Source organism: Hippopotamus amphibius, chromosome 1, assembly GCF_030028045.1.
Source record: "Hippopotamus amphibius kiboko isolate mHipAmp2 chromosome 1, mHipAmp2.hap2, whole genome shotgun sequence".
In the NCBI taxonomy this organism is placed as follows: domain Eukaryota; kingdom Metazoa; phylum Chordata; class Mammalia; order Artiodactyla; family Hippopotamidae; genus Hippopotamus; species Hippopotamus amphibius.
The window spans coordinates 192,918,802-192,938,394 of record NC_080186.1 but is presented as its reverse complement, the minus strand read 5'-3'; positions in this window follow the sequence as shown (position 1 = coordinate 192,938,394).

Genomic DNA, 19,593 nt, shown 5'->3' with positions numbered 1-19,593 from the left:
CAAACACTTAGAAATAGTACTCTATTTTTTTGGTTAAATATTTCCATGCAAAAGTTTTGCACTTTTCAGAAATAAAGGTATCAACCTAAATTGTCTGCATTTTGGAGTGCCAAAACTTACTTGGTTACATTTACATTTGATCTTTGAGTAAATACTTTCAGGTTTGACTAAGCCAATTCTTCATTTCCTAACAAAAGCCATTCTGGGAATAATTCCATGTATGTAAAGATTCTAAGAAGCAATTCCTATTTCTGAGATTCCATATGAGGATTTATGGGTAATTTCTCTTGTGGGGTTGAGGAGAATTTTTAAAAATATTTTGATGCAAATTAATTAGATATTAATGCCATTAATAAAATGAAAATAGACTGATTAGTAAAATCACATGTGGTAGGTGTATGAATAGGGAAAGTAGGTTTGAAGAACTTGAAGTAATAGAGTATAAAGTTAAATTGGTATTAATTCAGGGTAAGTCTCCATCTGTTGGTTTGGCACTTACAGTTTACCTCGTATAATTGTTTTAAAAACATTATCCTATATTCTAATCTTTCTGAGAACAGACACCTTAAAATGCTTTTCTCTTTATACCTAGCAGAAAACTCAGTGTACATAATGAACTAGATACTCTTATTAATTGTATTAATATATAACATGATTTAAAAATAAATATTATCTTAAAAATTTACAAAACTCTCAGAGTTTTGTCTTTTTATCTTCGCAGAAATTGTTCATCTGAAAAAAATATAAATGTACAATGAATTTTCTTCATGAATCTCAGTTGCCTTATATTAAATTATATCTCAAGCAGAGAATATGACTTTATTTTTTATTATTAATATAAAAATTAACAAATAAGATAAAATGTTATGGAAAGAGATAAGTGAAAAGTGAAATTTTACACTTTAAGTAAACAGCCTGTCCCACTCTACCCACTAGTGGTAGTAGCTGTTAGTAATATTCTGTGTCTTTTTCAGAAAGTTTCCATACGTAAATATGCATATATGATTATAATCATTGTATGACTATGTAATAAAAATCTATACATACTTAGTACATATAAGGTATAAATAATATATTACAGAGAGGATATATGTCTCCCTTAAGAATATTTTTTCATTTGGATTTTTGTATTAAATACTGTAACTGGGAGATCTCAACACATATATAGTTAACCACTGACTAGAATTCTTTTGTATGGGTATATAATAATTTAACATACCTAGTCCTGATATATGAATAGTGGTGTTGATTCTGACCCTTGACTCTTATATACAATGTTTCAGTATTATCCTTATACATGTATCTTTTGAGTAAACCATAAAGATATGTATATTTCTATGATAAGATCAAATGCCAGTCTATTTTTTTTAAATTTACAAATTGTTTTTTGAGTCACTTTAGACAATTTATGTTTTTCTAAAATATTTTATCCACATTTTTCAGTCTAATAAAACATTTCTGCCAAGGATTTTTAAAATCATTCTTTTATTTCCTAGTGTTCCCATTTTTCTATTTTTTATTTTTAAATTAGCATTTTTTTAATATACTGTCTGATGTTTAGGTTAACTGGTAAATTTTTTTCCAAATTTTTCTTTTTTTGTTTTCCAGTTTGCTATTCTTTCCTTTTCCAATTTGTTAATGTTTGTTTTTAATTAAATTATCTCTGTTGTTCTTACATTTTTTTTTCTATCTTCTTCAGATGAATGCTTAATTAATCTGTTAAGGCTATGTGTTTTAAAATGAATCTGATTTCCTGTTTTTAATCTATTAGTACCCTAGAGGAGAAGATGTTAAAATCAGTTTGTTTATATTTCTTCATTTTTTTCCTCATCTACCCCCTACCTCTCTTCCCTATGCTTTATTTTCCAGTTTTACTACTCTCAATTCACATCACTAGGATTTATAACATAAATATTCTATAAATAACTTTTTAATTTCCACAACTTAACATAGTTAAATATATTTTTCAGTTTTTAGTTATCTTTGTCACTAAATAACAGTTCAATCAACATAGCTTCTTCATACGTTTCCTGACTGAATTGGGTTTATCATCTAAAGTTTTTCTAAGGAGTCTTAAGGGATGTTATTTTTTGCTTATCTTACGTTTTTATTTGCTAATAGCTCCTTGGTTTTTCTCCTTTTGGAAATCAATCTGTCCTTCTTTTAGTTCGTATGGTTTTAGGTAAGTTCGACTTTAACCTCTAGCTTCAGTTATAATCTACTGATGGCCAAATAGATGACCCATCTTGTTAATCACACTAACTGATTCATTAAGGGACATGAACCAAGATAGAATGAGATTCATTGGACATTTACTGAAATCATGGGGAACAGGATGCTATCTTTGCAAAGATTTTGAATAATGTCTGTCTGTATCCGGTTTTGCCACTATGAGATAGATGCCTGAGTTAATACAGTACAGAGGAAAGCAAAGTTTGTAAATGGAGAAAGAAATTATATTCTAATGTGATTATTTGAGCCCCTGTACTCAGCTCTGGTTGTGTCCACTGGTACTCTCCAGTGATGTTAATGCAGGGCCAACTCTCCCCAGCTTTCTCTCACTAACACTGCTGTATTTTCTATCCTGGACATTTATCACCAATCAGAACATTTAGTGATATCCCTTTCCCTTTTTATTGAGAATAAGAATTTTTTATGACTCATAGTGAACTCAGCATTTTGCAGGTGTGTGTGTGTGTGTGTGTGTGTGTTTTCATGATGATTTAAGGTTAGGATATTTCATTACCACGTTGTTTGTATCAGTTGCAAATCTGCTTATCTCCCAACTCTTCTAGGAAGTTCCTTGCTTACCACCTGCATCTAGTGCATACAGAATATCCTCAGTTTTCTTACTTAGCCCATCTACCTTGCCATGATATCATGTGACACAGGCTAACATGTGCTCCTGTAGTCCTCATGCTACCAGAATGTCCATTGTCAAGCATGGGACCACTGGTTAGGACCTGTGAGCTGTGTATGTGTATATACTGTGAATGCTTTGTGTGTGAATGCTTTGTGTGTTTTCTGTTCAATTTTGTCCAACACTCAGTATATTTGACAACTATTTTTCATAGTTTTGGTTTTCCCCATTTTCTCATTTTACTGAATATGAAATTTCCTTACTTTATGTGCTAGTTTGGTTAGATTGAAAGAGGAAGGGGAATAGAAATGCCCAGAGGATTTTTTTGAGTCCCTTCTAGCACTGTCATATCTATGATATATATGATAAAAAGGTTTTTTAAAATCATACGGATATGACATAGGATTCTTTACCTCTTTTCCCCCCTTTTCAGCCCTTTCATCATTAAATGATTCTTAACATTATTCCCATAGCATTTTGTATATATATTTATTATAATCCTTTAGTCAACAATTATTGACCAGACACTAGTCAATTTGTTTCATACTTTTTATATTGTAATATAATGTTTTACTTACCTTTCTTTCTCTCCAAATAAAATGTAATTTTTAGGAAGAAAGGGACTGTTCCATTTATTTTTTTAACCTCAAGTGTGTAACACAGTTCTTGGTAAATGTTAAGCATACAGATTATTATTGGTAAATAACTGGATAAATAGAATAAACACTTAGAGGAGAGGGTCTTACAATAACATCTCACCCAAGAAACTCTATTAATCACTTGTATACGGGAGTACATTAAATCAATTTAGAAATTGACAACCAGATTCAATATGTATTTCTGTGTATTTATGTATTCTTTTGAAAAACATGACCACTATCCCTATGATATTTAACATAATGGTGATTGTTTAATAATATAAAATATCCAGTTTTCAAGTTTTTCTGATTATTTTTTGATTCATTTATTAATTCCCTTATTTGGTAATGTTGGTAAAATAAGATATTAAGTTTTATTTGAAAAGATTTTCAGAGCTATAGATTATAAGTTGACAGATATAGTCTCTCCTCACTACTAAAATATAATTTCATTGATTTCTGGCTTACATTGCTTCTTTTGTGCTCTCAGTCTTATTATTACATTCCCTTTTTCTCTCTGTTGCTTTTAAGAATTTTTGCCTTTGGCTTTCAATAGTTCTACTAAAACCTGTATGAGTGTACTTTCTGGGTTGAGATTTGTAGTGCTTTTTGAATCTGCAGCTTGATTTCTTTCATCAGTTTTAAAAGAAAAAAATTATGCTTAAATATGGATTCTCTTTTCTATTTCTGATACACAAATTAATGTGTATTAGAAATTTTCACTAGTTGTGAATTTTCCAGTCTTTTTTTTTTTCTGTGCTTCACTGTGGAAATTTTATTTTTACCTATTTTCCAAGTCAATAATTCTTCAGATGAATCTAATCTGCTATTAAAGCTATCTATTATTTATTTGTTTTGTATATTTCATTCTAGAATTTCCATTGAATATTTTTACGATTTCTGGTCTGCTTGAAATTTTTAACCACTTATTTTCTTGAACTTATGGGCATAATAATAGTAAAATCTGTGTCTAGTATCTCCATTATCTAATGCCCCATCAGCTGTTTATATTCTGTTTTTTACTTTTTCATGGTTTGAATCATGTGTTCTTGTTACCACCCATGCCTATTTTTGATCAAAATTACAGATGTGAATTCATGAATTACAAACATTTTACTGCACGAAAAATCATAGAAGTGACTTGAGATATGAGATCATGTTATCTTCTTCCAAAATGGATTACACATTTCTCTTATAAGGATAGATCTATGATATCATATGAAATCGGGGACTGGAATGATTCAGAGTTGGACCACAGTCCTTTTGAGGGCTATTTCCACTCTTCCCTTAATTCTAAGATATAAGCCTGCACAAATCATGGCAGGTTTGCCAAGGTCTTGGTCCTTGGCAGTTAAACTACGTATGTTTTTTCTTATACCTGTAAGTCTTGGAAAGCTTTGCTCAGCTTATTTATATGCTTTGTCATCTTTATCATGGCATGGAATCCATAGACACCTTTCAGTAAAAAAATCCTTAAATACCAAAGCTCATTTCACTGGATATTCTTGTTCCAGAAACACATTCTATAATTCCCCACTACCTTGTTAGTTAGTCAGTATATTTAAAAATTAAGAAAAAATTTTTCTTGCTTTGTTAGTTGTTCACAACTTAAAGGTTAATCTGAATTATGTAGGCATTACCAGAAGTGGAAATGCTGATTTTTCTTTGCACTTTCTTAATTTTGAATTTATTTCTGATGCATTAGAGAAAGGAAGTGTTCATCAAACTAATTTTAGAATTAAACAGGTATCTGAATTTTTTTTTGTAATGCACGCTCCCAGTTCTCTTGGATAATATTTATTTAAGACATACTATTTTGACAAAAGCATCAATTATAGCTATTACATTCTTGAATGGCTTCCCTACCATCCCACATTTCATCATCAGAATATCTTTCTAAAGAACAATTTTTAAAATCCATGATCTTCTGTAATGTGATCCTAGTCTACTTTTCCATTCTTAGTTCTACCTATTATATGTATTCTCTATGACAAAATCAATTTATTATTTTATTCCTGAAAATGGCCTGGCACATTTCTGTTTTCTTCCTTTGCTCAGGTATTTTCTTCTTTCCAGACTTTACTGTTTCCAAGCTATGTGCCAAAACCTATTCATTTGTAATGTCCAGCTGAAATGCTACCACCTTGTGAAGTTCTTCCTCATCATTCTTGTTTTAAAGTTTGGTCTCATCCCACCTTAAATTCTGTATTATTCATTTTATAAAATGCTTTTGGAATATTGCTCCTATCATTTGTATCTTACATCTTTAATTTCAGATTTCCTGAAGGCAGAAATATCTGTTGTATTTGCAATCCATTTAAAAGGCAGTGTATTGAATGGTGCAAGCATTTTTCAGAGACAATAATAGCATACTTATTTAAAAACAAAAGGATGGTGCATGCACATAATTAGGTGTGATGCGATTGAAATTATTTCTTTCAAAGTTAGATGAAGACGCTTTTCCTACAAAACTGTGTGGTAGTATGTTTTTTTAAATTGGAGTATAATTGCTTTACAATGTTGTGTTTGTTTCTGCTGTACAATGAAGTGAATCAGCTATATGTATACATATATATATCCCTTCCCTCTTGGACCTCCATCCCATCCTCCCCCTTCCTGCCCATTTAGGTCATCACAGAGCACCAAGCTGAGCTCCCTGTGCTATACCACAGGTTCCCACTAGCTATCTACTTTACACATGGTAGTGTATTTACATCAAAACTGATCTCCAAATTCATCCCACCCTCCTCTTCCTGTCCTGTGTCCACACATTCATTCTCTACATTTGTGTCTCTTCTATTCCTGCCCTGCAAATAGGATCATCTGTACAATTTTTCTATATTCCACATATATGCATTAATATACAATATTTGTTTTTCTCTTTCTGACTTACTTCACTCTGTGTGAGACTCTACAAAAGACCCAATTTCATTCCTATTTATGGCTGAGTAATATTCCATTGTATATACATACCACACCTTCTTTATCCATTCATCTGTCATTAGACATTTAGGTTGATTCCATGAACTGGCTATTGTAAATAGTGCTGAATGAACACTGGGGCACATATGTCTTTTTTTAAAAAAAGTTTTATTGACATATAGTTGCTGTACAATATTATATAAGTTACAGGTATACAACATAGTGATTCATATTTTTTTTGATCTTTATTGGAGTATAATAGCTTTACACTGTTGTGCCAGTTTTTGCTGTGCAACAAAGCGAATCAGCTGTATTTATACGTGTGTCCCCATATCTCCTCCCTCTTGAGCCTCCCTCCCGAGTATCCCTCCCACCTTCCCTATCCCACCCCTCTAGGTAATTAGCAGTCGTCAAGTTGATCTCCCTGTGTTAGGCACTGGCTTCTCACTAGCTATCTATTTTACATTTGGTAGTATATAAATGTCAATACTACTCTTTTCACTTTGTTCCAGCTTCTCCTTCCCCACCTCCCCATGTCCTCAAGTCTGTTCTCTACATCTGCATCTTTATTCTTCCTCTACCACTGAGTTCATCAATACCATTTTTAAGATTCCATATATATGTGTTAGCATATGGTATTTGTTCTTCTCTTTCTGGCTTACTTCACGCTGTATGACAGACTCTAGGTCCATCCACCTCACTACAAATAACTCAGTTTTATTCCTTTTTATTGCTGACTGATATTCCATTGTATATATGTGCCACATCTTCTTTATCCATTCATCTGTCAGTGGACATTCAGGTTGTTTCCATGTCTTGGCTATTGTAAATAATGCTGCAGTGAACATTGTGGTACAAGTATCTTTTTGAATTATGGTTTTCTCCAGGTATATGCCCAGTAGTGGGATTGCTGGGTCATATGGTAGTTCTAGTCTCAGTTTTTTAAGGAAACTCCATCCTTTTCTCCACAGTGGCTATATCAGTTTACATTCCCACCAACAGTGTAAGAGGGTTACCTTTTCTCCACATCCTCTCCAGCATTTATTATTTATAGATTTTTTGATGATGGCCATTCTGACAAGTGTGAGGTGATACCTCATTGTAGTTTTGATTTGCATTTCTCTAATGATTAGTGATGTTGAGCATCTTTTCATGTGCTTCTTGGTCATCTGTATGTTTTCTTTGTAGAAATGTCTGTCTAGGTCTTCCACTCATTTTTTTGTTTGGGTTTTTTTTTTTTTTTTTTTTTTTTTTGATATTGAGCTGCATGAGCTGTTTGTATATTTTGGAGATTAATCTTTTGTCCATTGCTTCATTTGCAAATATTTTCTCCTATTCTGAGCATTGTCTTTTTGTCTTGTTTATGGTTTCCTTTGCTGTGCAAAAGCTTTTAAGTTTCATTAGGTCCATTTGCTTATTTTTGTTTTTATTTTTATTACTCTAGGAGGTGGGTCAGAAAAGATCTTGCTGTGATTTATATCTAAGAGTGTTCTCCCTATGTTTTCCTCTAAGAGTTTTTTTTTTAAGAATTTTTATTGAGATACAGTTAACATACAATAAACTGCATATGTTTAGAGTGTACAGTTTGGTATTTTTTTTTCTTATTAGTAGTGTATATATGGCAATCCCAATCTCCCAATTCATTTCCCCCCAACCCTCCCCACTTTCCCCACTTGGTGTCCATATGTTCGTTCTCTACATCTGTGTCTCTATTTCTGCCTTGCAAATTGGTTGATTTGTACCATTTGTCTACATTCCTCATGTATATGTTAATATACGATATTTTCTTTTCTCTTTCTGACTCACTTCACTCTGTATGACAGTCTCCAGGTCCATCTATGTCTCTACAAATGTCCCAGTTTCATTGATTTTTACAGCTGAGTAATATTCCATTGTATGTATGTACCACATCTTTTTTATCCATTCATCTGTTGATGAACATTTAGGTTGCTTCCATCCTCTAAGAGTTTTATAGTGTCTGGTCTTACATTTAGGTCTATAATCCACTTTGAGTTTATTTCTGTGTATGGTGTTAGGCAGTGTTCTAATTTCAATCTTTTACATGTAGCTGTCCAGTTTTCCCAGCACCACTTATTGAATAGGCTGTCTTTTCTCCATTGTATATTGTTGCATCCCTTGTCATAGACTAGGTGGAAACCATAGGTGTATGGGTTTATTTCTGGGCTTTCTATCCTGTACCATTGGTCTATATTTCTGTTTTTATGCCAGTACTATACTGTCTTGATTGCTGTAGCTTTGTAGTATAGTCTGAAGTTGGCAGCCTGATTCCTCCAGGTCTGTTATTCTTTCTCAGATTGCTTTGGCTATTCAGGGTCTTTTGTGTTTCCATAAAAACTGTAAACTTTTTTTTCTAATTCTGTGAAAAATGCCATTGGTAATTTGGTATGGATTGCATTGAATCTGTAGATTGCTTTGGTTAGTATAGTCATTTTCACAATATTGATTCTTCCAACCCAAGAACATGGTTTATCTCTCCATTTGTATCATCTTTTATTTCTTTCAGCAGTGTCTTATAGTTTTCTGAGTACAGGTATTTTACCTCCTTAGGTAAGTTTATTCCTTGGTATTTTATTCTTTTTGTTGCAGAGGTAAGTGGGATTTTTGCTTAATTTCTCTTACTGATCTTTCATTGTTAGTATAGGAATGCAAGAAATTTCTGTATATTAACTTTGTATCCTGCAAATTTACCAAATTATTTGATTAGCCCTCATACTTCTCTGGTGGCAACTTTAGAATTTTCTATGTATAGTATTATGTCTTCTGCAAAGAGTGACAGTTTTACTTCTTCTTTTCCAATTTGGATTCCTTTTATTTCATTTTCCTCTCTAATTGCCATGGCTAGAACTTCCAAAACTATGTTCAATAGTAGTGGTGAGAGTGGACATCCTGCCTTGTTCCTGACCTTAGAGGAAATGCTTTCAGGTTTTCACCATTGAGAATGATGTTTGCTGTCAGTTTGTCATATATGGCCTTTATTATGTTAAGGTAGGTTCCCTCTATGCCCATTTTCTGGAGAGTTTTTTATAATAAATGGGTGCTGAATTTTGTCAGAAGCTTTTTCTGCATCTATTGAGATGATCAAATGGTTTTTGTTCTTTAATTTGTTAATATGATGTATCACATTGATTGATTTGCATATATTGAAGAATACTTGCATCCCTGGGATAAATCGCACTTGATCATGGTGTATGATCCTTTTAATGTGTTGTTGGATTCTGTTTTCTAGTATTTCTGTTGAGGATTTTTGTGTCTATGTTCATCAGTGATATTGGACAGTAATTTTTTGTGTGTGTTATCTTTGGTTTTGGTATCAGGGTGATGTTGGCTTCACAGAATGAGTTTGGGAGTATTCTTCCCTCTGAAATGTTTTGGAAGAGTTTGAGAAGGATGGGAGTTAGCTTTCCTCTAATGTTTGATAGAATTTGTGTGTGAAGCCATATGGTCGTGGACTTTTGTTTGTTGGAAGATTTTTTTTTTTTTTTTTGGTTTTTAACTATTCAGATTTTATTTCTTTAAATTTTATTTATTTATTTATTATTTTTGGGGGGGTACACCAAGTTCAATCAACTGTTTTTATACACATATCCCCGTATTCCCTCCCTTCCTTTACTTCCCCTCCTCGAGTCCCCCCCCCCCACCCCAGTCCACTAAGGCATCTTCCATCCTCGAGTTGGACTCCCTTTGTTATACAACAACTTCCCACTGACTATCTATTTTACAGTTGGTAGTTTATATATGTCTGTGCTACTCTTTCACTTCGTCTCAGCTTCCCCTTCACACCCTGCCCCCTCCCAAACCTCGAATTCTCCAGTCCATTCTCTGTATTTGCTTCCTTGTTCTTGTCACTGAGTTCATCAGTACCATTTTTAGATTCCGTATATGTGAGTTAGCATACAATATTTGTCCTTCTCTTTCTGACTTACTTCACTCTGTATGACAGACTCAAAGTCTAACCACCTTATTACATATAGCTCCATCTCATCCCTTTTTATAGCTGAGTAATATTCCATTGTATATATATGCCACATCTGCTTTATCCATTCATTTGCTGATGGGCATTTAGGTTGCTTCCATGTCCTGGCTATTGTAAATAGTGCTGCAATGAACATTATGGTACATGTTTCTTTTGGGATGATGGTTTTCTTTGGGTATATGCCCAGTAGTGGGATAACTGGAACATATGGTAGTTCTATTTGTAGTTTTTTAAGGAACCTCCAAATTGTTTTCCATAGTGGCTATAGCAACTTACATTCCCACCAACAGTGCAGGAGAGTTCCCTTTTCTCCACACCCTCTCCAGCATTTGTGGTTTCCAGACTTTGTGATGATGGCCATTCTGACAGGTGTGAGGTGATACCTCATTGTGGCTTTGACTTGCATTTCTCTGATGATTAGTGATGTTGAGCATCTTTTCATGTGTTTGTTGGTCATCTGTATGTCTTCTTTGGAGAAATGTCTATTTAGGTCTTCTGCCCATTTGTGGATTGGGTTATTTGCTTTTTTGGTATTAAGCTTCATGAGCTGCTTGTATATTTTGGAGGTTAATCCTTTGTCCGTTGTTTCATAGGCAATTATTTTTTCCCATTCTGAGGGTTGCCTTTTAGTCTTGTTTATGGTTTCTTTTGCTGTACAAAAGCTTTTAAGTTTCATGAGGTCCCATTCGTTTATTCTTGATTTTATTTCCATGATTCTAGGAGGTGGGTCCAAAAGGATCTTGCTTTGATGGATGTCATAGAGTGTTCTGCCTATGTTTTCCTCTAGGAGTTTTATCGTGTCTGGCCTTACATGTAGGTCTTTAATCCATTTGGAGTTTATTTTTGTGTATGGTGTTAGGAAGTGTTCTATTTTCATTCTTTTCCATGTTGCTGTCCAATTTTCCCAGCACCACTTATTGAAGAGGCTGTCTTTTTTCCATTGTATACTCGTGCCTCCTTTGTCAAAGATAAGGTGCCCATATGTGTTTGGGCTTACTTCTGAGTTCTCTATTCGAGTCCATTGATCTTCCTTTCAATTTTTGTGCGAGTACCATACTGTCTTGATCACTATGGCCTTGTAGTATAGTTTGAAGTCAGGAAGCCTGATTCCACCAACTCCATTTTTCCTTCTCAAGATTGCTTTGGCTATTCGGGGTCTTTTGCGTTTCCATACAAATCGTAAGATTTCTTGCTCTAGTTCTGTGAAAAATTCCATTAGTAATTTGATCGGGATTGCATTGAATCTGTAAATTGCTTTGGGTAGTACAGTCATTTTCACGATGTTGATTCTTCCAATCCAGGAACATGGTATGTCCCTCCATCTGTTTGTGTCATCTTTGATTTCTTTCATCAATGTCTTAAAGTTTTCTGCATACAGATCTTTTGCCTCCTTAGCCAGGTTTATTCCTAGGTATTTTATTCTTTTGGTTGCAATGGTGAATGGGAGAGTTTCCTTAATTTCTCTTTCTGCTCTTCCATTGTTAGTGTATAGGAATGCAAGAGATTTCTGGGCATTAATTTTGTATCCTGCTACTTTCCTAAACTCATCAATGAGTGCTAGCAGTTTTCTGGTAGAGTCTTTCGGGTTTTCTATATATAATATCATGTCATCTGCAAAGAGTGACCATTTTACTTCTTCTTTTCCAATTTGGATTCCTTTGATTTCTTTTTCTTCTCTGATTGCTGTGGCTAAAACTTCCAAAAGTATATTAAATAATAGTGGTGAGAGTGAACACCCTTGTCTTGTTCCTGTTCTTAGAGGGAATTCTTCCAGTTTTTCCCCATTTAGAACAATGTTGGCTTTTGGTTTTTCATATATGGCTTTTATTATGTTGAGGTAATTTCCTTCGATGCCCATTTTCTGGAGAGCTTTTATCATAAATGGATGTTGAACTTTGTGAAAAGCTTTTTCTGCATCTATTGAGATGATCAGATGGCTTTTATCCTTCAAGTTGTTGATATGATGTATCACGTTGATTGATTTGCATATATTGAAGAATCCTTGCATCCCAGGGATAAACCCCACTTGATCATGGTGTGTGATTTTTTTAATGTGCTCTTGGAGTCTGTTTGCTAGTATTTTGTTGAGGATTTCTGCATCCATATTCATGAGTGATATGGGTCTGTAATATTCTTTTTTTGTGACATCTTTACCTGGTTTTGGTATCAGGGTGATGGTGGCCTCGTAGAATGAGTTTGGGAGTGTTCCGCCTTCTGCAATATTTTGGAAGAGTTTGAGAAGGATAGGTGTTAGCTCTTCTCGAAATGTTTGATAGAATTCGCCCGTGAACCCATCTCATCCTGGGCTTTTGTGTGTTGTGAGATTTTTAATCACTGCCTCAATTTCCGTACTTGCGATTGGTCTGTTCATATTTTCTATTTCTTCCTGGTTCAGTCTTGGAAGATTGTATTTTTCTAAGAATTTATCCATTTCTTCCAGGTTATCCAATTGATTGGCATATAGTTGCTTGTAGTAATCTATCATGATGTTTTATATTTCTGAGGTGTCCATTGTTACTTCTCCTTTTTCATTTCTAATTCTGTTGATTTGCATCTTCTCCCTTTTTTTCTTGATGAGTCTGGCTAATGGTTTATCAATTTTGTTAATCTTCTCAAAGAACCAGCTTTTAGTTTTATTAATTTTTGCTATTGCTTCCTTCCTTTCTTTGTCATTTATTTCTGCTCTGATCTTTATGATTTCTTTCCTTCTGCTCACTTTGGGGTTTCTTTGTTCTTCTTCCTCTAGTTGTTTTAGGTGTAAGGTTAGGTTGTTTATTCGATCATTTTCTTGTTTCTTAAGGTAGGACTGTATTGCTATAAACTTCCCTCTTAGAACTGCTTTTGCTGCGTCCCATAGGTTTTGGGTTGTGTTTTCATTGTCGTTTGTTTCTAGATATTTTTTGATCTCCTCTTTGATTTCTTTAGTGATTTCTTGGTTGTTTAAGAGTGAATTGTTCAGCCTCCATGTGTTTGTATTTTTTGCATTTTTTTCCCTGTAATTGATATCTAGTCTCATGGCGTTGTGGTCTGAGAAGATGCTTGATATGATTTCAATTTTCTTGAATTTGCTGAGGTTTGATTTGTGACCCAAGATGTGATCTATCCTGGAAAATGTTCCATGTGCACTTGAGAAGAAAGTGTAGTCTGTCGTTTTTGGATGGAATGTCCTATAAATATCAATGAAGTCGAGATGGTCTAATGTGTCATTTAAAGCTTGTGTGTCTTTATTTATTTTCTGTTTGGATGATCTGTCCATTGATGTAAGTGGGGTGTTCACATCTCCCACTATTATTGTGTTACTGTCGATGTCCCGTTTTATAGCTGTTAGCATGTGCCTTATGTATTGAGGTGCTCCTATGTTGGGGGTATAGATATTTACCATTGTGTTATGTTCTTCTTGAATGGACCCCTTGATCATTATGTAGTGTCCTTCCTTGTCTCTTCTAATAGTCTTTACTTTCAAGTCTAATTTGTCTGATATGAGTATTGCTACTCCAGCTTTCTTTTGACTTCCATTTGCATGGAATATCTTTTCCCATCCCTTTACTTCCAGTCTATATGTATCCCTTGGTCTGAAGTGATTTTCTTGTAGGCAGCATATAGAAGAGTCTTGTTTTTGTATCCATTCAGCCAGTTTGTGTCTTTTGGTTGGAGCATTTAATCCATTTACATTTAAAGTGATTATTGACATGTGTGTTCCAATTACCATTTTCTGAATTGTTTTGGGTTTGTATTTGTAGGTGTTTTCTTTTCTTATGTTTCCTACTTAGAGAAGTTCCTTTAGCACTTGTTGTAAGGCTGGTTTGGTGGTGCTGAATTCTCTTAACTTTTGCTTGTCTGGAAAGCTTTTGATTTCTCCCTCAAATCTGAATGAGATTCTTGCTGGGTAGAGTATTCTTGGCTGTAGGTTTCTCTCTTTCAGGACTTTCAGTATATCCTGCCATTCCCTTCTGGCCTGCAGAGTTTCTGTAGAAAGGTCAGCTGTTATCCTGATGGGTTTTCCCTTATATGTTGTTTGTTGCTTTTCTCTTGCTGCTTTTAATATTTTTTCTTTGTGTTTAATTGTCATTAGTTTGATTAATATGTGTCTTGGTGTATTTCTCCTTGGGTTTATTCTGTATGGGACTCTCTGTGCTTCTTGGACTTGGTGAATTATTTCCTTTCCCATGTTGGGGAAGTTTTCCACTATAACCTCTTCAAATATTTTCTCAGACCCTTTTGTTGGAAGATTTTTAATCACAGTTTCAATTTCATTACTTGTGACTGGTCTGTTTCTGTTTTCTGTTTCTCCCTGGTTCAGTCCTGCAAGAATTTGTCCATTTATTCCAGGTTGTTCACTTTATTGGCACATAGTTGCTTGCAGTAGTCTATTATGATCCTCTGTATTTCTGTAGTACCAGTTGTAATTTCTCCATTTTCATTTCTAATTTTATTGATTTATGAGTCTGACTAAAGGTTTATCAATTTTGTTTAGCTTCTCAAAGAATCAAGTTTTAGTTTTGTTAATCTTTACTATTGTTTTCTTCATTTCTATTTCATTTATTTCTGCTCTGATCTTTATGATTTCTTTCCTTCCAGTAACTTTGGATTTTCTTTGTTCTTCTTTCTCTAGTTCTTTAGATGCAAGGTTAGATTCTTTATTTGAGATTTTTCTTGGTTCTTGAGGTGAGATTGAATTGCTATAAACTTCCCTTTTAGAACTGCTTTTGCTGCGTCCAATAGGTTTTGGGTCATCGTGTTTTCATTTCATTTGTTTCTATTTATTTTTTTAAAATTTCCTCTTTAATTTCTTTGGTGATCTGTTTTTTAGCATCACACTGTTTAGCCTCCATGTGTTTGTGATTTTTATAGTTCTTTTCCTGTAATTGATTTCTAATCTCATAGTATTGTGGTAGGAAAAGATGCTTGATGTGATTTCAATTTGTTTAAATTTTCTGAGGCTTGATTTGTGATCCAAGATGTGATGTATATTTGAGAATGTTCCATGTGCACTTGAGAAGAAAATGTATTTTGCCAGTTTCGAGTTGGAATGTCCTATAAATATCCATTAAATCTATCTGGTCTGTTGTGGCATTTAAAGCTTGTGTTTCCTCATTTGGATTCTGTCTGGATGATCTGTCCATTGGTGGAAATGGGATGGTAAATTCCCACACTATTATTGTGGTACTGTCGATTTCTCATTTTATGGCTGTTAGTAGCATCTGCCTCATGTATTGAGGTGCTCCTATGTTGGGTGCATAAATATGTACAATTGTTATATTTTCTTCTTGATTGGTCCCTTGATCATCATGTTGTGTCCTTCCTTATCTCTTGTAACAGTCTTTATTTTAAAGTCTATTTTATCTGATATGAGTACTGCTTCTCCACCTTTCTTTTGATTTCTATTTGCATGGAATATCTTTTTGCATCCCCTCACTTTCAGTCTGTATGTGTGCCTAGGTCTGAAGTGGGTCTCTTGTAGACAGCATATATATGGATCTTGTTTTTGTATTCATTCAGCCAGTCTGTGTCTTTTGGTTGGAGCACTTAATCCATTTACACTCAAGGTAAATATTGATAGATATGTTCCTATTACCATTTTCATAAGTATTTTGGGTTTGTTTTTGTGGGTCTTTTTCTTCTCTTGTGTTTCCTGCTTAGGGAATTTCTATTAGCATTTGTTGTAAAGCTGGTTTTGTGGTGCTGAATTATCTTAGCTTTCCCTTGTCTGTAATGCTTTTGAATTCTCCATAGAATCTGAATGAGATCCTTGCTGGGTAGAGTAATCTTGGTTGTAGGTCTTTCCCTTTCATTACTTTAAATATATCCTGCCACTCCCTTCTGGCCTGCAGATTTTCTGCTGAAAAATCAGCTGGTAACTTTATGGGGATTCCCTTTTATGTTATTTGTTGTTTTTCCCTTGCTGCTTTTAATATTTTTTCTTCGAATGTAATTTTTGTTAGTTTGATTGTGTTTTGTTGTATTTCTCCTAGGGTTTATCCTGTATGGGACTCTCTCTGCTGCCTGGACTTGGGTGGTTATTTCTCTTCCCATGTTAGGAAAGTTTTTAACTATAGTCTCTTCAAATATTTTTTCAGACCCTTTCTCTTTCTCTTCTTTTTATTGAATCCCTATAATTGAAATGTTGGTGCATTTAATTTTGTCCCAGAGGTCTCTGAGACTGTCCTCAATTCTTTTCATTCTTTTATCTTTATTTTGCTCCTCAGTAGTTATTTCCACCATTCTATCTTCTAGCTCACTTATTCATTCTTATGCGTCAGTTATTCTGCTATTGATTCCTTCTAGAATATTTTTTATTTCAGTTATTGTGTTGTTCATCACTGTTTGTTTGTTCTTTAGTTCTTCTAGGCCATTGTTAAACATTTCTTGTGTTTTCTCCATCTGTGGCTCCATTTTATTTCTGAGATTTTGGATTATCTTTACTATCATTACTCTGAATTCTTTTTTCAGGTAGATTGCCTATTTCCTCTTCATTTATTTGGGCTTATAGGTTTTTACTTTGCTGCTTCATCTGTAACTTATTTTTCTGTTGTCTCTTTTTTTTTTTGCTAGGTGGAGCTGTGTTCTTGTCTGCTGGTTGTTTGGCCTGAGGCGTCCAGCACTGGAGTTTGCAGGCAGTTGGGTTCAGCCGGGTCTTGGTGCCAAGATGAGGAACTCTGGGAGACCTCATTCCGATTACTGTTTCCTGGGGTCTGAGGTTCTCTGTTAGTCCAGTGGTTTGGACTCCATGCTCCCACCATAGGAGGTAGGGCCCGATCCCTCACCTGGGAGCCAAGATCCCACAAGCTGCACAGTGCAGCAGAAAAAAAGAAAAAAGAAAAAAAAGAGCCAGAAAAGGCTTGGGGTTGGAGGGTGGGGCCCAGGCCCAGCACGGCTGGAGTGGGCTTCCGAGTGCAGAGGACCAGACCTTGGACTTCAGCAGGCTCCCCAGGGCCTGAGCAGGTGGGAGAAATGCTGGCCTCCTTCCCTCTGATCCCCCAGCTCCCAAGGGTTTCCCTCCATCCCCACTGACCCTCCCCACTGAGTGTGGAAACTCCCCCAAGGGCAGCGGTCCTGTCCCACCTCCACTCCTCCCCACCAATGCATGGTCAGAAGGGTCCTCAGCGGGTGGAGGGTCAGGCCCAAGTAGGTGGGAGAAATGCTGGCCACAGCCCCCTTCAATCCTCAGATCCTCCTAGGGTCTCCCCTGTCCCCTCTGATCCCCCTAGTGTGATTGGGCCCCTCTATACATAGGAATTCCCCAGTGGCACCGGTCCTGTCCTACCTCCAAGTCTCCTCCCCGCTCCTTACCCCACATCCCACCAGATCACCTGGGGGCTCCTTCCACTGCCCCCAGGCATCCAAGGTTCCCCACCAATACCTAACAGGCGCCTCAGCTGTGAGGAGACATGAACTCTGCATTCCCCTACCCTGCCATCCCACCTCCGCTTCCCCCCGAGAGCTCATATAACTATGGTAGTGTTTATCAGGCTTAAATATGACATATTTAATTGAAGTGCACATTTTAGCAAAAGATAAATTTATAGCGGTATTTTATATTAAAAATCAATGTCTTGTGGTATATGTATTAAATTTTGCTTGAAATTTAAAGATAAAGCATGAGAACTCAGAAAGTATTCAAACTGCTTTCAGCATTTCTGGGCAATATCTGAGTCTTCTAGGTATCCTCAGACTAGGATACTATGGAAAGAAAACATTTGAAAATAACTATATTAAGGAAAGTGCCACAAGCAAGAAAAAAATTTAAGAACTTATAGAATCTAATATACAGTAAACAGTCAGAAAATACTTCATAAAAGAGACACTAGAAAAATTTTGCTTTTACAAATTCCAGCCTAAGAATACAGGAATTGAGGAAGGTCAAAATAATGGTGGGTGAATTATGTCTCACCATATACAGTCATAGCCAAACCAGTCTCTTTATTCTCCATCCAACCTGTCATTTGCTCTTCCTCCCCTCAGCCTTTATACTTACTTTCTTTCTCATCTAACGTGCCTTCTTTATCTTTTCTCACAGACCTTACAAATCCCAAGATTTCTCTTGAAAGCCTATATTGACAAAAGAATCCCTCCCTTTGAATTCTGAGTATCTGTTTTTTGAACCTATTATATGTCAAATACTGTGGACCAGTTGCAGTTGCTGCAGCTTCAAAATATTCAGTCTGACCTTGAACCTCATTGGTTACTTGGGGAATTAACTATACTTCCATTTGTTTTACATGCTAGATCCCAGGAAGTGGGAGTGAGCTGCAGACAACTGCTGCTTGCTTTACACTCAGTCCTGCTGGTGGAATTCTTAAGAAGTGGACTTAAAGATGTCAGGAGGAAACTGCACTGGAGAAGGCAGCTGGTCTCTGGGGACCAGTGTTCCAGTGTCAGTTTCCTGGGAGCTTGGAGGGTTCTGGCAGTGGGTTTTTTTAATCCTTGGAGCAAACTGGCAATGATAATTTTTTATAACTCTGTGGTTTCATCAGAAATTCCTGTTTCCCTGCCTTGCTGACTCTGGCAAGTCAGATCCAGAGGCCCAGTCTTCGTTCTACACCTTCACTTCTTCCAAGGATTTTATATAATTCCTTGATTTGATTGCTGTCCTACTTTAAGTACCTAGAGTGATTCCAACTGCTAAAATGAACCCTGACTAGTACCATCAATTATAAGCAGTAGCAGAATGCTGGAGATCCAGTGATTGACTGCATATTTCTGTTTTCTCTTTACGTATGGCTCATTCACTTTGCTACACAACAGAAACTGAGAGCAGTGTAAAGCAACTATACTCCAATTAAAACAAAAAGAAAAAAAAAAGATCATTCAGCGCTCCCAAGCAAGAAGGAAATTCAATGAAAATTCTTAAGCCCCCCAAATTGGGAGTCCGAATATGGGTGATGAGGAGGGAGAGAGATTGCTGATATAATCAATAAATAACTAATTTTTTAAAAAAGGAGACTTTTATGAATTATGTGAAAAAATCATGGAATATTTCAGGATCTCAATTCTACAGCTTTGTTTATGGATACAAGTCAATTTAGTAAATATATATTTATTTATTTGGGGGAGGGTTTTCTGGGATATTCTCAAGGCCCTGTTTCTGTATCCCAGTATCCTAAGGTCTAGAGAAGTTTGGGAAAGAGATTAGGAAACATTGAGTAGAAGTTTAACATAATTTTTCTGTTAAATATGTA